Raw genomic sequence first — 17,905 nt, 5'->3', positions numbered from 1 at the left:
GGAAATGGACACTTCTGTCGAAAGAAGCTTTTTTTGGGGGGGGGGGGGGGGGGGGGGGTTCTCGGCGGTTTCAATGCACCCATCCCAGCTGTCATATCAATGACATCTAGATTGCCAGGTAAACTGTGTTTGCTTTAACAACAGACCTCTGTAGTCAGAAAAGCCTCAGATTGATAATAATTACACAGATAGATCAATAACCAGAACACAGAGGGTTACGTTTGAAATTCAACTTGAACACAAAATTGAGAGGTTTCAAAAAGCTGCGATGATGAGCTCTGAAAGAACGGCAATAAACTACACATCAACTCATGCCAGCTCCTTTGGGCACTCTAAAAACCAGGGAGGTGTCAGAACGAACCATCTGCTCTCCTCTCACCCAATCTAACCCTAATCAAGCTTACTTCACACCTCTCCTCAACCAGACTCCCATTTTCACTACCGGTATTTGAAATATTAGAAAATTCTGTCATCATTTACTCACCCTCATGTCTTTCCAAACCTGCATGACTTTCTTCAGATGAACATAAAAGGTGAGTTTTTGAAGAATATCCAAAAGTATAATAATAATTGATCATATATGTTTTCTAAATATGAATGATTTACCCATGCATATGTTTCACTTAAAGGTCCCATGGCATGAAATTTTCATTTTATGAGGTATTTCAACATTAATATGAGTTCCCCTAGCCTGAATATTGTCCCCAAGTGGATAGAAATGTTGATCGGTGTAAACCCGAGTTCTGGCTGTCTCTCTCTGCCTTTGAGAAAATGACAGGCCAGACTAGCCAATCCTGAAGCCTCCTGGTTTGACGTCCAAGCAGGAACGGTTTCCTCCCTTTCCCCCGCCCAGAGAATCTGCCACGCCCATGCAAACACTCGAGATCATTAACGTTACTTGTGAACGAGTGAACTGGCAGTTTCTCAGTGTTTGGATGTACAAATGAAAACAGAAGTCTTTCTTCAGTTCCTTCTAATCTGTGATCATTGATTTCTGATGTGTAGCTAATTATTTATTATTCGTGCACACGCTGCGGCTTCTCTCTCTCCCGACAGAACGGTGTTTTCGTGTTTTCTATCTTGTGAGTCAGTGTTTTGTACGTCCTCGTCGCGTCTATCTGTTCTAAAATGTGCATACAGTCTTTTCTGTTTAACATCAGCAGTAACATCTTTAGTGATAAACCTCACACACGCCGAAGCTCGGCCTTCAACATCCCCGACCCCCAGTACTGCATCTGGCCCACAGCGGAGGCACCAAACGCGGCGTGAGATTAAGCAGAAGGGGGGTAAGCGTGAGGGTATCTGGGCTAGGCTAGCCAGCTTTCCCCACAATAAACTGGATTACATTCGATTACTGCTGTTGTGTCTTTGTTTGCGCTGTGTAAGTTACTCAATGCGCATCACTGACGCTATTCATATGATTGGAACATATCTAGAAATACTGCTATAATCAACACTTACTCGTAACTCGTTCATCTCGCTGTAATGGTAACGTTACATTGCATGTGTTACAAAGTTGGTAGAATAATGATGAAGAGGACTCGGTGTGACTGGGACTCGTGTTTATTCAGAACTCTCAGATACAAACACAATAAACTCGCGCTGACAGACAACGCTCTCATAACTCAGTAGTTACTATAAATAACTTTGTTAGCAATCGCTCCGTCTCCGTGATGTCCTGTTCGCGAACGAATCATTCTTTTGAATCGGTTCTTTTTAGTGAACCGAACCAGTTCACCAAATCGGACTGAATCGTTCTAAACGGTTCGCGTCTCGAGTCAGCGCTGATCCATAATTTACTAACTTTCTGACATGAGTGACAGCCCCTCTGACTAGAAATAAACTAATAACCTGAAGTATATTCTAGTAACTACAACAGTTCACCCTGAACTGAGACATGCTGAGAGAACTGATGTGAAGTGAACACAGGTCCATCTGTCTCTGGCAGACTCGTGCCTGCTCGTGCCTCGTTAAACCACGCCCCCTCCGCTCATTTAAAATGCAAAGATGTCAGCCAATCACAACAGTGGGCGTTTTTCCTGAAGTCTCACAGCAGACACGCCTCTTGAAGCAGGGCAGTCAGCCACAGGGCAAACAGCAGTATAGAAAAAATGCCTTTTATTTCTAAATTATGACATTTTATGATGTAAAAATCATACTAACAATATAAGTACACCTCAGGAAACACTATAAAATAATAGAAAAATGCCATGCCATGGGACCTTTAAAAACCATGCCTCTTTCTTACAATTGACTGCAAGCTCACATTCAGATTTGCCTTTGTCACAATCACCAGAGGGCACTCCACCTCAGACTATTACCATATCACCACAAACTACATTACCCATAATACTCTCTGCCTGGACTCATCATCCCTGATTACATCCACCTGTGTCTCATTACCCTGTTTACCTCACCCTATATAAACCATGTTCACTCTGTCACTCACTGCGAAGTCTTGTCAGTTGTATCACTGCATTTCTGAGCGTTTCCCTGGTTTCATGTCTCTTGGTCTTGGATTACTTGCCTGTTCTGTGGATTACCCTTTTGCCTGTCTCTCCTGTTTTGTTTGCCTGATTGGACTTATTACCTGTGTATGACCTGTTGCCTGTTTTTGACTACGATTGTGGATTACCCTTTAAAGAAAGCTGCATGTGGATCCTCAACCTTTGAGTCTCGGAGCGGTTCGTTTCAGCCTTCATCCAATCAACAACCAATGGATAGAACCCTACATTTTTCTTTTTTCTTGTTTCACTTGGATGTGCGTCAGTCAGTACGGAAGAAAAGATCAGTCGCTACGTCCATTACATCGCAACATTAAGGTATACAATAACTTTGTGTGAAAAACGGACCAAAATTCACAATAATAGCAGTTGTTGACAAATCATTTTTTTGAATCATTCTTTTATTTAGAATTTGTCAATGAATCAGTTGACTGAGTTCACAAAGCCAGTCTAAATGAATCCTTCACACATCAATTGGATTCTCTTCTCAACTCACTGATTTGGTCACAATGGTTAACAGGCCAGTTAAGGAAAAGACCATCAGGGAATAACCTGTTCATATGTCTTCAGAAGCTGCAAACGGTAACGTTTTATGAATGCTTTTTGAAGTTTTAAATCTCCAGTTTCCATTCATTGTCATTGCATCGAAAAAAGAGAGCAGCACATTCTTCAAAATTTCTCTTTGTGTTCCACAGAAAGTCAGTTAAACAGTTTTGGAACAACATGAAGGTGAGTAAATGAAAGAGCTGCCATTTTCGGTGTGTCTATTTACACCAAGTGCAAATAGCGCCCCTTGTTGGCAATGCTATTTACACTAGCTCTGCCCAACAATGCCTGTATGTTTCAGACACGTATGTTTCAACGTCTTCAGTGGCGTAGTCAGTAGAGCGTAGGGCTCATGGAACTTGGTTTTGATGTGATCGACCCGGGTTGGAATCCGCCTTTTGCCGGGCTTGCTCTTCTCCCTTTTCCCATCACATATCATCGGAAAGGGATTTACTTAAAAAAAAAAAAAATTAAGAAAATGTTCAATAAAGTGCCTAACAAAATGTTTAATAATAATACAATTATTTATTGGGTAGGGTTAGGGGTAGGTGTAGGGAGGGCTTTTACTGTCCCATTAAGGCGACCTCCATTTAATAATTGTAATAAATAGAATAATTTACACTGTTATTATCGCATCCTGTTAATGTACAGCAATGCTGAGGTACAAATAGTATGTATCTGCCAAAATAAACTATATATAGCATCTAATTACAAATTTACACATATAAAATTAGCAAAGAATTGTTAGTTTTACATGGTGTAAATAGAATATATCACTATTTTCACTTTGTGTAAATAGCATCGCTAAGAAAATGCTGCTATTGTCACTTAGTGTAAATAGAATATGTCACTAATTTCACTTAGTGTAAATAGCATTTACAGCTATTTGCATTTAGTGTAAATAGAATCTATTTACACTTGGTGTAAATAGCATCAAGCGTATAGTGTCAGTTCTGGCAGGTCACATTAGTCAAACTCGCATCAGCTGTCTGTCAGCTGATCACGTCTACCTATAGGAATATAACGTCTATCACCGGATACATATAGCCAGTGTACCAATACCGATAAATTATTATAATTTTTTTTCAAAATTACAATTTAAAAATATTTATTTAACACTGAACATTTTTAGCATTCCAGCAGACATTATACAAACAAAGCACAATATAACTTGAATTTTTTTTATTTGGCCATATCTTTGGTCTATTATGCCTACAGGTATCATAATCAAATCACAATCAAATATTGTTTGTTCATGAGAGGTTTTGCAAGCCTGTATAACTCAGCACTGAATAAAAACTCTTGCGGTTTGTGCAGTGAGTGGAGTCTGACTAACTTTAAACATATTGGCTATTGCGTACAAGAGATCAACAACAATGCCACGTTGTAAATGGATACATTTGACGTTCTACAGACACAAATATGCACTGGAGCATTTGCCAATATATTATTACAGTATCAACTGAGGGTGCTCTTGCTTGCATTTGAGGGTGTGTAGACAATTCAGCAGAACAGTGTCTTCAAATGGCCATTTCTGCGTCTTTCTCGGACACTTTAAAGCCTTCTTTAAGCCTTGTTTATACTTGCCACGTCCATACGAGCGCGATCGGGTGAGCGTGGCAAAAATGACGTCATCACAGAGTGCTAAGCGGACGAGGCACGCGCGCAGTCAGACGAAAGTATAAACAAGGCTTAATGCTTCCACATCTCCGACATGTGCTGCTTTGCTGCATTTAGAAGCGTGCGTGCCTCTATCTCACACACGCTGGTTGCTTTATTTGATCGCGTCATCAAAAACCTCATTGTTCGGTAAAATTTATTCGGTCTTTTCACTTATTCGGCCAATTCCATTCAATAATTTTGGTTGCCGAACAGTCGGTGCATCCCTAATATTTGTGAATACATTTTTGAATTCTGTATACCCGGTGAGCTTAAAACATTTTAGTGACCATTAGTGACAATAAAAATATTTAATTTTTTTGACAAAATTTGAGACCACCTACATTTTTTTTTTGAGGTTAAGGGGGTCTCATGGGTTAACCAGTGGGGTCGAGCCCTACCGGGCCCCCCCGTATTTCGCACACTGTTATAGCTCCTCAGTAATATCAGCTGCTATCGCGTTTCTCCAGAGCTCACTTACCCTCCTCCACCCCCAGCTCCTCCTCTCGTCCAGTCAGGATTGGTATTCTAATTCCCATTGAATCAGACTAAATTCCTGAATTATTTTGTACATTTAATATCAACATTAATGATATCTGCAATACATTATGTTGGTTCTGTTTTGTTCTGTTTACCCTAAGGGGGGTTTTATTGCTGCACTCCCTGCTCTTACCCATGCTAGGCTTCATGGATGCGCAGGGAGTTCTTGCCAGAACAGAACCATACCGGCAATCCAAACTATATGCTAATAGTCAATCAATCATCTTTGACGCTAGTGGTCCTGACAGAAATCTATAACTATTTGCACTTAGTGCTAATGCTATTGCAATGCTATCTCACAACCAATTTGTACGTATTTGTACGAGGTTGCTAATTCGTACAAATTCGTACAACCTCACTTGTATGAATTTGTACGATTTGTCTAAACCAGAGTGACGGGTAGGTTTAGGGGTGGGGTTTGGGGTTAGGTAATGGTTAGGGTTTAAAAAATCATTTGACTTGGGCAATTCGTCAAATATGTACGAGGTTGCTAATTTGTACAACCTCACTTGTATAAATTCGTACGATTTGTCTAAACCAGAGTGACGGGTAGGTTTAGGGGTGGGGTTTGGGGTTAGGTAATGGTTAGGGTTACAAAATCATTCAAACTGGGCAATTCGTCAAATATGTATGAATTGCCATGAGATCGGGTTGACAATTCCAATAAATACACTGCTAGAATGACACTCACCATGATAAACGCAGTAACATTTGACAGAACCAAACCTTCCAAATAGTTGCTAATACGTACAAATTTGTACAACCTCACTTGTATCAATACGTACGATTTGTCTAAACCAGAGTGACGGGTAGGTTTAGGGGTGGTGTTTGGGGTTAGGTAATGTTTAGGGTTACAAAATCATTCGAATTGGGGAATTCGTCAAATATGTACGAGGTTGCTAATTCGTACAACCTCACTTGTATAAATTCGTACGATTTGTCTAAACCAGAGTGACGGGTAGGTTTAGGGGTGGGGTTTGGGGTTATGTAATGGTTAGGGTTGCAAAAGCATTCAAACTGGGCAATTTGTCAAATATGTACGAATTGCCATGAGATCGGGTTGACTATTCCAATAAATACACTGCTAGAATGACACTCACCATGATAAACGCAGTAACATTTGACAGAACCAAACCTTCCAAATAGTTGCTAATATGTACAAATTCGTACAACTTCACTTGTATGAATTCGTACAATTTGTCTAAACCAGAGTGACGGGTAGGTTTAGGGGTGGGGTTTGGGGTTAGGTAATGGTTAGGGTTACAATATATTCGAATTGGGCAATTCGTCAAATATGTACGAATTGCCATGAGATCGGGTTGACTATTCCTATAAATACACTGCTAGAATGACACTCACCATGATAAACGCAGTAACATTTGACAGAACCAAACCTTCCAAATAGTTGCTAATTCGTACAACCTCACTTGTATGAATTCGTACGATTTGTCTAAACCAGAGTGACGGGTAGGTTTAGGGGTGGGGTTTGGGGTTAGGTAATGGTTAGGGTTACAAAATCATTTGAATTGGGCAATCCGTCAAATATTTACGAGGTTGCTAATTCGTACAAATTCGTACAACCTCACTTGTATAAATTCGTACGATTTGTCTAAACCAGAGTGACGGGTAGGTTTAGGGGTGGGGTTTGGGGTTAGGTAAGGGTTAGGGTTACAAAATCATTCGAATTGGGCAATTCGTCAAATATGTACGAATTGCCATGAGATCGGGTTGACTATTCCTATAAATACACTGCTAGAATGACACTCACCATGATAAACGCAGTAACATTTGACAGAACCAAACCTTCCAAATAATGGCACAGAATGTTCTCCTTTCAGCAGGGGGAGTTTGTGGTCTAAAGTGAGGGGATTTTACAATTAATGAGCACTTGTTGTTCCATTATGACAAGTAAATGAATCACCCCAGTTCAACCAGTGGGTAAAAGCTTGTGTTATTCAGCAGCTCAGTAAATCATCTCACCGTTAAAGCATTTTATTCAACACATTTCCACTTTTATAGGGGGATTATAGCCAGTGTGTCATGCCAGCGACATTGGTTGGTTTGTCCTTGCCACCCATATGCTCACACCTACAATAAGTAATGAACTATAGAGATGCCGTAGTTTTTCTGAAATGCTGCGGTGTGTACAATCTCTTATCATCAGAAAAACAGCATGAGGGCGTCACTTATAGCCATACTCTACATCAGGGGTCTCCACACTCGGTCCTGGAGGGCCGCTGTCCTGCAGAGTTTGGCTCCAACCTCAAATAAACACACCTGAACCTGCTAATCAGTGTCTTACAAGGCCCTAGATTAGCTGGTTCAGGTGTGTTTAATTGGGGTTGGAGCTAAACTCTGCAGGACAGCGGCCCTCCAGGACAGAGTGTGGAGACCCCTGCTCTACATAAACCCCACTCACTCACATATGAACAAATGAAGCATACAGAATGAAGGTTTCCAATCACATGAAGACGAAAGGAGACTCGCTACCATCCATATGTGCCAGCTTGTTAGAACTTTTTAGGCACAATTCACTAGGTGGAATACGAGGAATGTGTGAGACTGTAATTAGACTGAATTGATTTCAAAAGGTTGTCCAGATCAGTAAATAACGCATTAGGGAACCTGACCAGTTATTAAGACAGACTCGCCCAATAATCTAACAACCTTAGGGCAGCTGAAAGCAAAATCCAGAAACTGATGCTGAAAGTGCATCCACTGACAAATTAATAGCCAATCATTAACAGTGCCTTAAACCATAAGGTAGAGGAATGTATAATGTGATAAAATCAAATATTTAATCAAAATATTTGGGCTGTCCTCAGATCTTATAATGTCACTCTAATTAATGGTGAATGCTTTTAACTTTTATATTTTCAACCCCAAAAGCTTGACACAAAACTTATCCAACACCATCTGTGCTAGTGCTACTAACTGAATAATACTTGTATTTCTAATAATACTTGAAAACTGTGCCATTTCTTACTCCAAGTGATCAGACATGTGATTTCTTTATGAAATAAAAGTATATGCAGAGTCTTAGTGCTGTCAGATTACATATAGATTAATCCTTAAATTCAGTCAAGAGCAGTGAGTAATTTTCTCTGTCTTTTGTTCTTTGATTAACATTAATGACAGACATCACAGCAGCAGGTTTATTAGGCTGCTGTCTCTTTAAGGGTACGTTTACACAACAATGAAGTGCTAAAAACGGAAAAGTTTTTTCTTTGTACAGATTACAATGCTATCAAAATGATCCCCGTTCACACGGATCCGCAAAAAAGACTAATAAAGCTGTATTATTCATGCCAGACAAGTAATTGGCTATGTCACTTTGTAAAGAAAGACTATGCGCCTGCACACATACGCATTCTTTTACTACAGTGAACTCGAGATGAACCTATAGACAATCTGATTTTAATTCTAAGGATGTTAATCTTGATAACACTGTGAAAATTAAATTTACTAAGAAGACAACGTAATAATACAAAGCCAGAAACATTCACTGTAATCCCAATTTTAGAAGGTTCTCCTCTGATATTAGTCCCTTTTTACTTCCTTTAAGAAAATGTCAATGAACACAAAGGCTTTGAAAACATATCATCCTTGAGTCTGTTGTAAGGAACCTTTAATTTTTCATGATGACAAAATGTTATATTGCTAATTTGTGCAATTATTATAGCCATAGGGATTATGTCCATATGCCCCCCTTATGTTTTACTGTTAATATCTGCACCCTTTCATTTGAAAAGAAAAAAAAGCCAATAGACTAAACACGTATGTCACAGGTTGTTTCCAGAGATGAAGAAGTTCCAAACAATAAAGTTTAATAGTAAATCCAAAAGGCAGGCAGTGCAAACACATCAAAATACAATGGTGACCGGACAAGGAGTGCAGGAGAAGGAACAACTTAAAGGGATAGTTCACCCAAAAATGAAAATTAGCCCATAATTTACTCACCCTCAAGTCATCCTAGGTGTATATGACATTCTTCTTTCAGACTAAAAGAGTTATATTACAAAAGTCCTGGCTAATCCAAGCATTAGAGTTTGATTCATAGTTGCTCTGATTTTGAAGTCCATAAAAACTGCATGCGTCCGTCAAATAAGGTGCTCCACGCAGCTCTGGGGTGTTAATAAAGGCCTTCTGAAGCGAATCGACGAGTTTGTGTAAGAAAAATATTCATATTTAAAACTTTATCAAGTAAACTTTTGGCCCACCGCCTTCCGTGGAAAAGTGTTGAATGTTGAAAGTGAAACTCAAGATGCGTACGTGACGTCATGACGAGCCTCCCTGGTCGAGTTAGTCTTTGGATCGGCAGGGGAACTTTCAACAATTTTCCATAAATTGAACAGGGAAGGCGGTCGGCCGAAAGTTTACTTGATAAAGTTTTAAATATGGATATTTTTCTTACACAAACGCATCGATTCGCTTCAGAAGGCCAGAGCCGCGTGTAGCACGTTATTTGATGGACAGATGCACTTTTTATGGACTTCAAAAACAGCGCAACTATGAATCCAATTCTAATGCTTCAGTTAGCCTGAACTTTTGTAATATAACTCAGATTTTATTCGTCTGAAAAAAGAATGTCATATACACCTAGGATGACTTGAGGGTGAGTAAATTATGGGCTAATTTTCATTTTTGGGTGAACTATCCCTTTAAGTAGTGAATACAAACGAGGATGATAAAAACACACAGCAGACACATTAACTAATAATGATGGTAACCAAGGAGACAGATGAGTGGCGGGAATCTGAACAAAGAAACATGTGACAAATGAAAACAAACTGAAAGTCCATGAACTAAACTAAACATAATGGTGACAATCTAACAACGTGCATGACGTCACCGTTTTCACAGATTCACGTTTTTCTAGGTTACACGGAGATGATAAGGGTGTCATTTAAAAAAAACTGCTGCTTTGAAACCCGTTTTCAAAAGTTTGCGTTTTCAGGCCACCAAAATGCCGTTGTCTTCCGTTTTTTTTGTTGAAAGCGGTGTTGTGTAAATGGTCCTGAAGCACATGATGCGGATCCGGATCTGTCAGGCATCTAATGTCCTCACAACTCTGTGCGTTCATTTAACACTTTTTAACCCATTTAAGACTGTGCTTACAAGGATACTCGACAAAACGGACATTTTGGCATACCTTTGTGTGTTTTTGTCCGTTCAAGCGCGAAAGAGAAGCGCCATTCTGTGCATATGAATCCTGTGTGTGTGTCACACAGAGAGGAGATTCACAGACAGCGCGTCAGTACAGATTTAAATTCTTAATTTTGAGTCTTATCGTGAATGGTTTAATAGCACTTGAATGAATGCTAGCGTGATCATATAATGTATCGCAACCAAAGGATGTCCGAATAAAACGGATGCTGCATGAATTGAGTAAAATATTTTTTAGCACGTTAAACTAAAACAATTAATCGCAGTTAATTAGTCATCATTTATAAATACAATATATACTGGGAATGTTGTCTAGCCAGCTTCAACATGAAAACACCACTCACATTTCTTCAGAAAATGTAAAGATGTAGCCTGAAAAAAGTGTAATAATGGTATATAATCCCACTGGAAGCAATCAGTAAAATCAGTCAATCCGTAAAAAACCTTTATGAATAGAAAATTTCCTGCACCCCCTCCATCTAAAACACCCTCCAGATTTAAAAGCTGGCTTGAATGCTTGAGTACAGTCTAATTACCCAGTAGAATTATTGTATCTCAATAACTCGGATTTGTTCTCCTTCCACTCCTCTGGAATAAATTAGCCTGGGCTGACTGACATCGACATGTCAACCTCTGGCCAGTTGGGGACTGCTGTCTCTTCAGGGCATGTGGATGTGTTTGAGGTGCTGTTCACATCCCCCTCTGTGCTGACTTATTTGTAGCCTGCATCTGCTGACGTTCCCACTGGAGCGGAGAGAAAAATCAGGACCGGTTGCAGCCCAGAAATGCATGTGTGGATGAATTGCTGCAAACACACGATGATGTAATACACCCTGCCCCCTTTTCTTTTCCTATCAGTCAGTAAATCAAATAAGAAACCGAAAGATGAGATGTACGTGCCTGGGAGGTTATATGCTTGTGGACTTAATTGGATGAGATATTTGAAGGCCTGCGAGAGACGTGGCGAGGACAGGCATTTTTGAGCAACAGTGGCTGGTGTCTAGAGAAAGACACAACGCTTCCCCGCCATCTGTGCTCCAAACAATCATTCCTGTGAGATTTCAGGGCCAGACAAACATGACACTGATTCAGAGCTGCTACAGAAAATTATTCCAATGAAATAGACAATATTACGCTTGTATGGATACCATGTGCACAAGTTATGTGCACATTACAAGAGACGTTAGGAACAGGAGGACAAAAGTCCTTTTAAGGCAAGTCAGCTCGCTCATAGGTTAAAGGCATACAATAAGTAGTTTTACAATAAGCCGAAATATATGAATATTATAAAATGCAGAGCCCATGACTATGTGTCAAGGTCAATAACTCTCTTAAATATAAAATAATTGGAACTTTGTATGAAAAGACAAGGTTAGTTTGTGAAATGTCACGCAGTGCGACGGTAATAATATTTATGAACTAATAATTGAGATAATACATTAAAAATACTCTAGATTCGGATTCATATAAAAATGTGGGACTTCTATTCCATTCATTGAGCATCACTACTTCCAATCATTTTCTTTGAGTGGTCCATTATACTATCTCTGCTGACAGTCTGCTGTATCAATACTGGTTTATCAACACTCTCTGAAGTAACTGGAGGAAAAAATAGGCACAGTCTTCATAATAAGCATTGTGTACAGATTCATACAAATGCAATTCTGAGTCATAGTGCTGAAATTTTCAGTCTCCCTTGAGCAGTGCTGGTGGATGATAAAAATGCTTGAATAGCTGTGTGAAACTAATCGTTGTGAAACGGACAAGGGCATATGCTTTTGATTTGTGTCTCCAGAAGGACATCAGATAAAACAAAAATCAATTTATGAAGCAATAAATCACATTAAGCACAAATATTATCACAGAGCCATGGCAAAATACAGATTTTTGCTCTCCAGTCAACACTATTGCTATCTAAAGATATACAGGAAATGGAGGCAATTTATTGTGTTTAGTCATATGTCTACTGATCAGTTCCACAGGTAACTTAATGACTCTGGGCAAATCCATCTGTTACAGCTGAAGTGTGTTTTTTTGATGCTAAAATACTTTCCCTGCTTAATATGCAGGGCATACACACACACACACACACACACACTAGGGATGGGCGATATCTTATCGTTTGCGATATACCGGTAACAATTCTCCCCACGATAAGAATTTGACTTCCCGCGATAATAACGATAAAGCCTAGTTGATAGCGCAACCCATCCGCACCACCGCTGGCCGTCTCTTGATGCTTAAAGCAGCACTAGGTAACTTTTCAACCTTTATAATATATTTTCAAACCTCTTGTGATGATACATCGACTTATAATAGGTTGAATGACACGTCTGCCATAGCCTGACGGGGTCTGTATCGTTTTTAATCGTACTTTTAAACTTCGGGTTTCGGGTAGTAACCCGAGAAAAAAAAGAACTACAAAATTCGAATGTTTTACGGCATATACGTCACTTCCACCACCACCCCCAACTTCCTTAAATTCGGACGTGCGAGAAAAACTATCATTTGTTTGCCGAATGTTATAGTCATGGCCGAAGCAGCACAGAAAAATAAGAAAGCAAAGGTTTTGTCGGAGGAAAGCAAAAAGAGGAAACGAGAAAGTGATCGGATTAAAGGCAGGACGAGGATCAACATTGGGCCAGCGTTTGCTCGTTGGCAGAGGTGGACAGGAACGAAGTATATTTACTTGAGTACTGTACTTAAGTACACTTTTTTAGTATCTGTACTTTACTGAAGTATTGTTTTTTAGGGAAACTTTTACTTTTACTTCACTACATTTGAAAGACAAATATCGTACTTTTTACTCCACTACATTTCTATCAAGGTCCTCGAAGTCGAAAGTCGTTTCTGTAGCAGCTTTGCAAGTCAGTGGATGAAATTTTTTTTGTTTTTTTTTTGAGAATAGCCTATAAGTAATCACTTTTGTAGGGTCATAATTTCCCAAATTTTTTTGAACACTGATCAGTTTATAGCAAAATGGAGGAAGACGGTTCCTCGGCACGGTGTGTGCACACATGGCCATATTAGAAAGTAAGTTTCAGTTTTCTGAAAAGATTAAAGATTAGTTTCGATGGCATACACTTGATGAAGGTATCATAAAATGTTAAAAAAACATGTAAATGTCAGGGAGAAAGAGAAGCATAGACATATGGATGATGAAAGAGTTCAGTCTGTTTTTTTGTGCCTCTGAGATGCCAGAGCACGAGTACTGAATAGAGCTTTCTTTTGTGTTTTTTTCGCACTTAAACAGACCAATACACACAAAATGACAAAATTTTCATTTTGGAAAGTATTCACGGGAATATCGGATGTGTATCAGTGTATAGGCGGATCTTTTGTGACGTCATTGTTTATGTTTGTCGCGTTGCATCATGGGAGTCGTGTGGCAAGAAACACCGCTAGATACCTGTAATTTGATTGTTTTGCACGTTTGGAGGAGGATTTAGAGAAGAGTATGGTTCACTCTTGCTGTGTGGTCGATTGTACGGCTCGTTGGGGGCCTGATAAAACGTTTTTTCGAATTCCCTCCAAAAAGGATAGCGAAAAACGAAAGAAATGGTTGCGTGCAATTAGGCGATTGAACCTGGACGCTCCGAAGAAAGCCTGGATTCCTGCAGCTTCTGATCGAGTTTGTGAGGCACATTTTGTCTTAGTGATGTATTTATAGAAGATTGAATAAAAAATAAATAAAACTGAGTCAAATCAACCGAGTCATATGTTTTCGCGTTCTGATTCAGATGTCTAGTTAGTGTGTACTAATTAGTACAGACGTCATTGAAAGTCTCAGACTGAACAGAATTGAATTGGTACAACAGTCACTACATTTTCAATAAATAAGTAAATAAGAACACTGATCAATGAAGACTTACCCGGCTTTGCAGTCGCAGTGAGCAGTGATTATTTCGCCGTTCTCTTTGGCGATCACCCACGGGAGATGCGAATCACGCTGTGACTCTGCTTGGCCAGGTCTAACCTCTGCTTTTAGCACGATCACTGCTTTCTGTTTGGCAGAAAAGATCGGCCCAACTTTGCGAGAAACAAAATCATAGGCCTTCAGACTTTTGAAAGCCTTTAATCTTTTATGAGTGAAGGGTCCAGGGGTTTCTATTAAATAAGAATAAATGTCTCCCCAGCAGATTGGTGGCCAAGACACGGACGAGTCGGACCAACGTTTTTTGTCATCCCAGATCTCATATGGGCTTTGAATAACTTCAATTTTGTCACCAATACAAATTGAGCTTCTCTCCAAACCTCCTCCGGTCTTCAGATGTTAAAGTGCTTATATATTGTGGATTTCGCCCGCTAACTCTCTTGAAAGTGCTCGTCCCGTCTTTACAGCCCGCCATACTGTTTGTTTTGTTGCCACACAACCACTCGCGCATGCGTACAAAGATGTCAACAAAGATCCTCCTATAGGATTTGTGCATTCTGTCTTAAAGTGACAGCAGCTTTGTAACCTTTATACAAGTATTTAAATTAGTTCAAGATAGTCGTCTGCTAGCATGTCGGATAGAGCATCACTGACTGGCTTAAACCACCGTGATGGCTATAGCGTGCATTTATACAACAATGCAACGATAATAAATTAATTCATTGACATAAAAAAGGAAATTTACTTTTGATACTTAAGTACTTTTATAAACAAGTACTTCTGTACTTTTACTTAAGTAAAAATAGTTTTTTACAACTTTCACTTGTAACGGAGTAATATTTGACCAGTGGTACTTTTACTTTTACTTGAGTAATGGAGTTGTGTACTTTGTCCACCTCTGCTCGTTGGCGTGAGCTGAAGGAGGAGGGGCTACATTCTTGCAAGTAAATACGTAAGATGTACAAAATCATATTTTAGGATACCTAACATGTCTGTGATATTTGTTTATTTGTCTTTCCTCAAGCTATAATGCAAATCGATTTTTCAAATTTGCAGATTCATCTAGGGTAGCTTGATATTATAATATTGATGATGTATGATTATTACCTACCACTCAAACATTGAATTGAAGTATCATATAGATTCTGTAAAACGGGAACCAGTAGACTAGGCTACTATAATGACGCTGGCTTGTACACGTGAGCATCGCGATCATTTGGCGTTTGAAAAAAATAAAACCCATGAAATTATATTCATATGACATGCTGAAACATATGCCACTGTACCTGGGATGAAGACATTTCACACGCGACGCAAGCAGAACACCTGCATGTGAACTCCGGCAGTGTTCAGGGCTATCATAGTTGTCATGTCAACAAATGCACGTGCGATGCATCCCCTGATGTAGAATGACAGTTTACGACAGTAGTAGAGGACAATACTGTTTCTCAACTGTAGGGGGACCCCGAGAGCAAAAACTACCTAGTGCTGCTTTAAAGCGTATACTTTATGATGGCCGCGGTGGCTGCGTTCGTCAACTTGTATAGCTGAACGGGGGTTGGAGAGAGAATTGTCTTGTGGTGCCCCTGCAGCACTCGGTGCCCTAAGCGCCGCGCAATGGGAGCGGCGGCACTGAATCCGCATCTCACGTGCAGAGCGAAAACAACTATGGCGGAAGCTGCGGAAGAGTTCATAGCTAAACGAGGGGCTACCTGAGGGCAATCTGAACCATACAGATGTATTTCACTCGCTGATCACTTGGACTGACCGCTTAAGAGATTCGCTCTGTCTCAATCGATCGGTAAAGCACACTATTTCAGTTCATCTCAATGAATGCGCAGTGCATTTGACGCACAGTAAACACTAGTGTGAGACCAAGCCTGTAGTGCTCCAGTCAGAAATTGAAGCTTTCGTGCCTCGATCCCCCCCCGGTGGCCGGTCCCAGTATAGCTCCTAAACCCTGCCTCTCCATGTATTTGAATGGGCGCGAGACACCCTAAACAATTTAATTACACTTCAAATAATTGTTTCCTAAAGATGGTTTCTGTCATTTTAGGCAGTTTTTATTACAATAATTTCATTTCAAGTGTTCATTTTTTTAATAAGTTTAGTTTTAGTGAGTTATTTGATACTATAAAAACTGGGGGTGTGACGTCATGATTGACAGCTGAGATTGACGGCTTCTCTGAGTGAACTTGTCACTGAGGCACTAACTGACTTTTTTCTGGATTTTTGTGAGGAGATTGGAGCTTTAGCTTTAATTTCTACACTTCCATAACTGTTTATTTCACACCAACATAATTAATTGTTCTGCATCTGCGAGAGTGTGGGTGGGCTTTTGATAATCGCGCCTCTACTTCCTGTTCTCTACTGCGCAACTCCGGTCCCGAGATCGCTACTGCGCAGACTCGGTCCCAAGATGTCAGCGCCGTGTGCGGGCCTATGAAAGCTTCAACTTTGGTCAGCGGAAGTCAATGAAGTCGCGTCGTCCATATTTTTTTACGGTCTATGTGTGAGACGCGCGACTGAGAGCGCTCAGTGTTTCACACACACTCAAAGAGAGAGCGAGAGAGTCTTATACCACACAGAATTGACGTGCTCCATGTAAACAATATCCTTTCACGAGTTCACACTTACATATAATTTATGGAGAGTAGTTTAAATGCGTATTTGGCGTGCTGTCCGGGGGGAGTGCTTCGAGCTCGGAATTTTGGCCCGAACCCAAAGTACCCCCCCGTGAATGTAAGTGGTTGATGAATAAAAGTGTGGAGAAGGGGTGGTGGAGGGATGCTGGCAAACAGTCAATGAACAGAGGTAAGACTGCTGCGTGTATATATACCTCTTATTGATGATTAGCTGATTGCTCTCTACCTGTGTCAATTATCTGAACGTACTCCTCCCGAACTTTGTTTATAAAACATCATTTGTTGTATTTTCCTGTAAAATAATGGCATTTATTTGGAATTATTCAGCCTTTCGTGAACAGGAAGAAACGAATGCACAAACGGGAATCTCATTAGCTGGCGTGCACCTATTACGGTGCCTGTTTTGATTTCAGCAAATCAGTTAGAATGAGCGCTGACAACATGATTAATATTCATGAACCCAGAAGCTCATTATTCCTTAGTGCAGTTTATTTTTATTAGTAGAAGAATTCGTGGTATTATCTTATCAACTCAAATTACTGAAGTTCTATCATTATTTTCAACTTTTTTGTAATCTGAAGACATTTTTGGGATAATTACTTTTGCTGTTTCTGCTATTTTTACCACTGTTTGCACCATGTATGAATAAATACAGAATCGGTTTACATGTAAAACTTGTCATTGATTTCAAAATTATTATTGTTTGTATTGTGTGATGTTTTTTTAGCACAGTTGTACTATTTAAACATTACCTGCACCTTTACAGAAGACAATTATATCTGCAACTTTTCCATTTCTGAAAAGGCTGGTGTGGAATTTTACATATTTTTTTTAATTATTTTTTTTAATAAATATATATATATATATATATATATGGGGCTGCATAGCCGCAGACCAGTCAGGGTGCCCATGCTGACCCGTCCACCGCCGAAAGCGCCAACAGTGGGCACGTGAGCATCAAAACTGGACCA

At 39.8% G+C, this 17,905-nt stretch overlaps 1 protein-coding gene across 1 annotated transcript in view; it reads right to left on the bottom strand.

Annotated features, from left to right (window-relative positions):
* neto1l (neuropilin (NRP) and tolloid (TLL)-like 1, like) overlaps positions 1-17,905 on the bottom strand; it is a gene marked incomplete at its 3' end in the record, with an annotated part of 146,837 nt that overhangs the window by 18,983 nt on the left and 109,949 nt on the right. The window lies entirely within an intron of this gene.

This window comes from Gobio gobio, assembly GCF_949357685.1.
Source record: "Gobio gobio genome assembly, chromosome: 23".
NCBI lineage: Eukaryota > Metazoa > Chordata > Actinopteri > Cypriniformes > Gobionidae > Gobio > Gobio gobio.
This window is presented reverse-complemented; position numbering and strand designations above follow the sequence as displayed.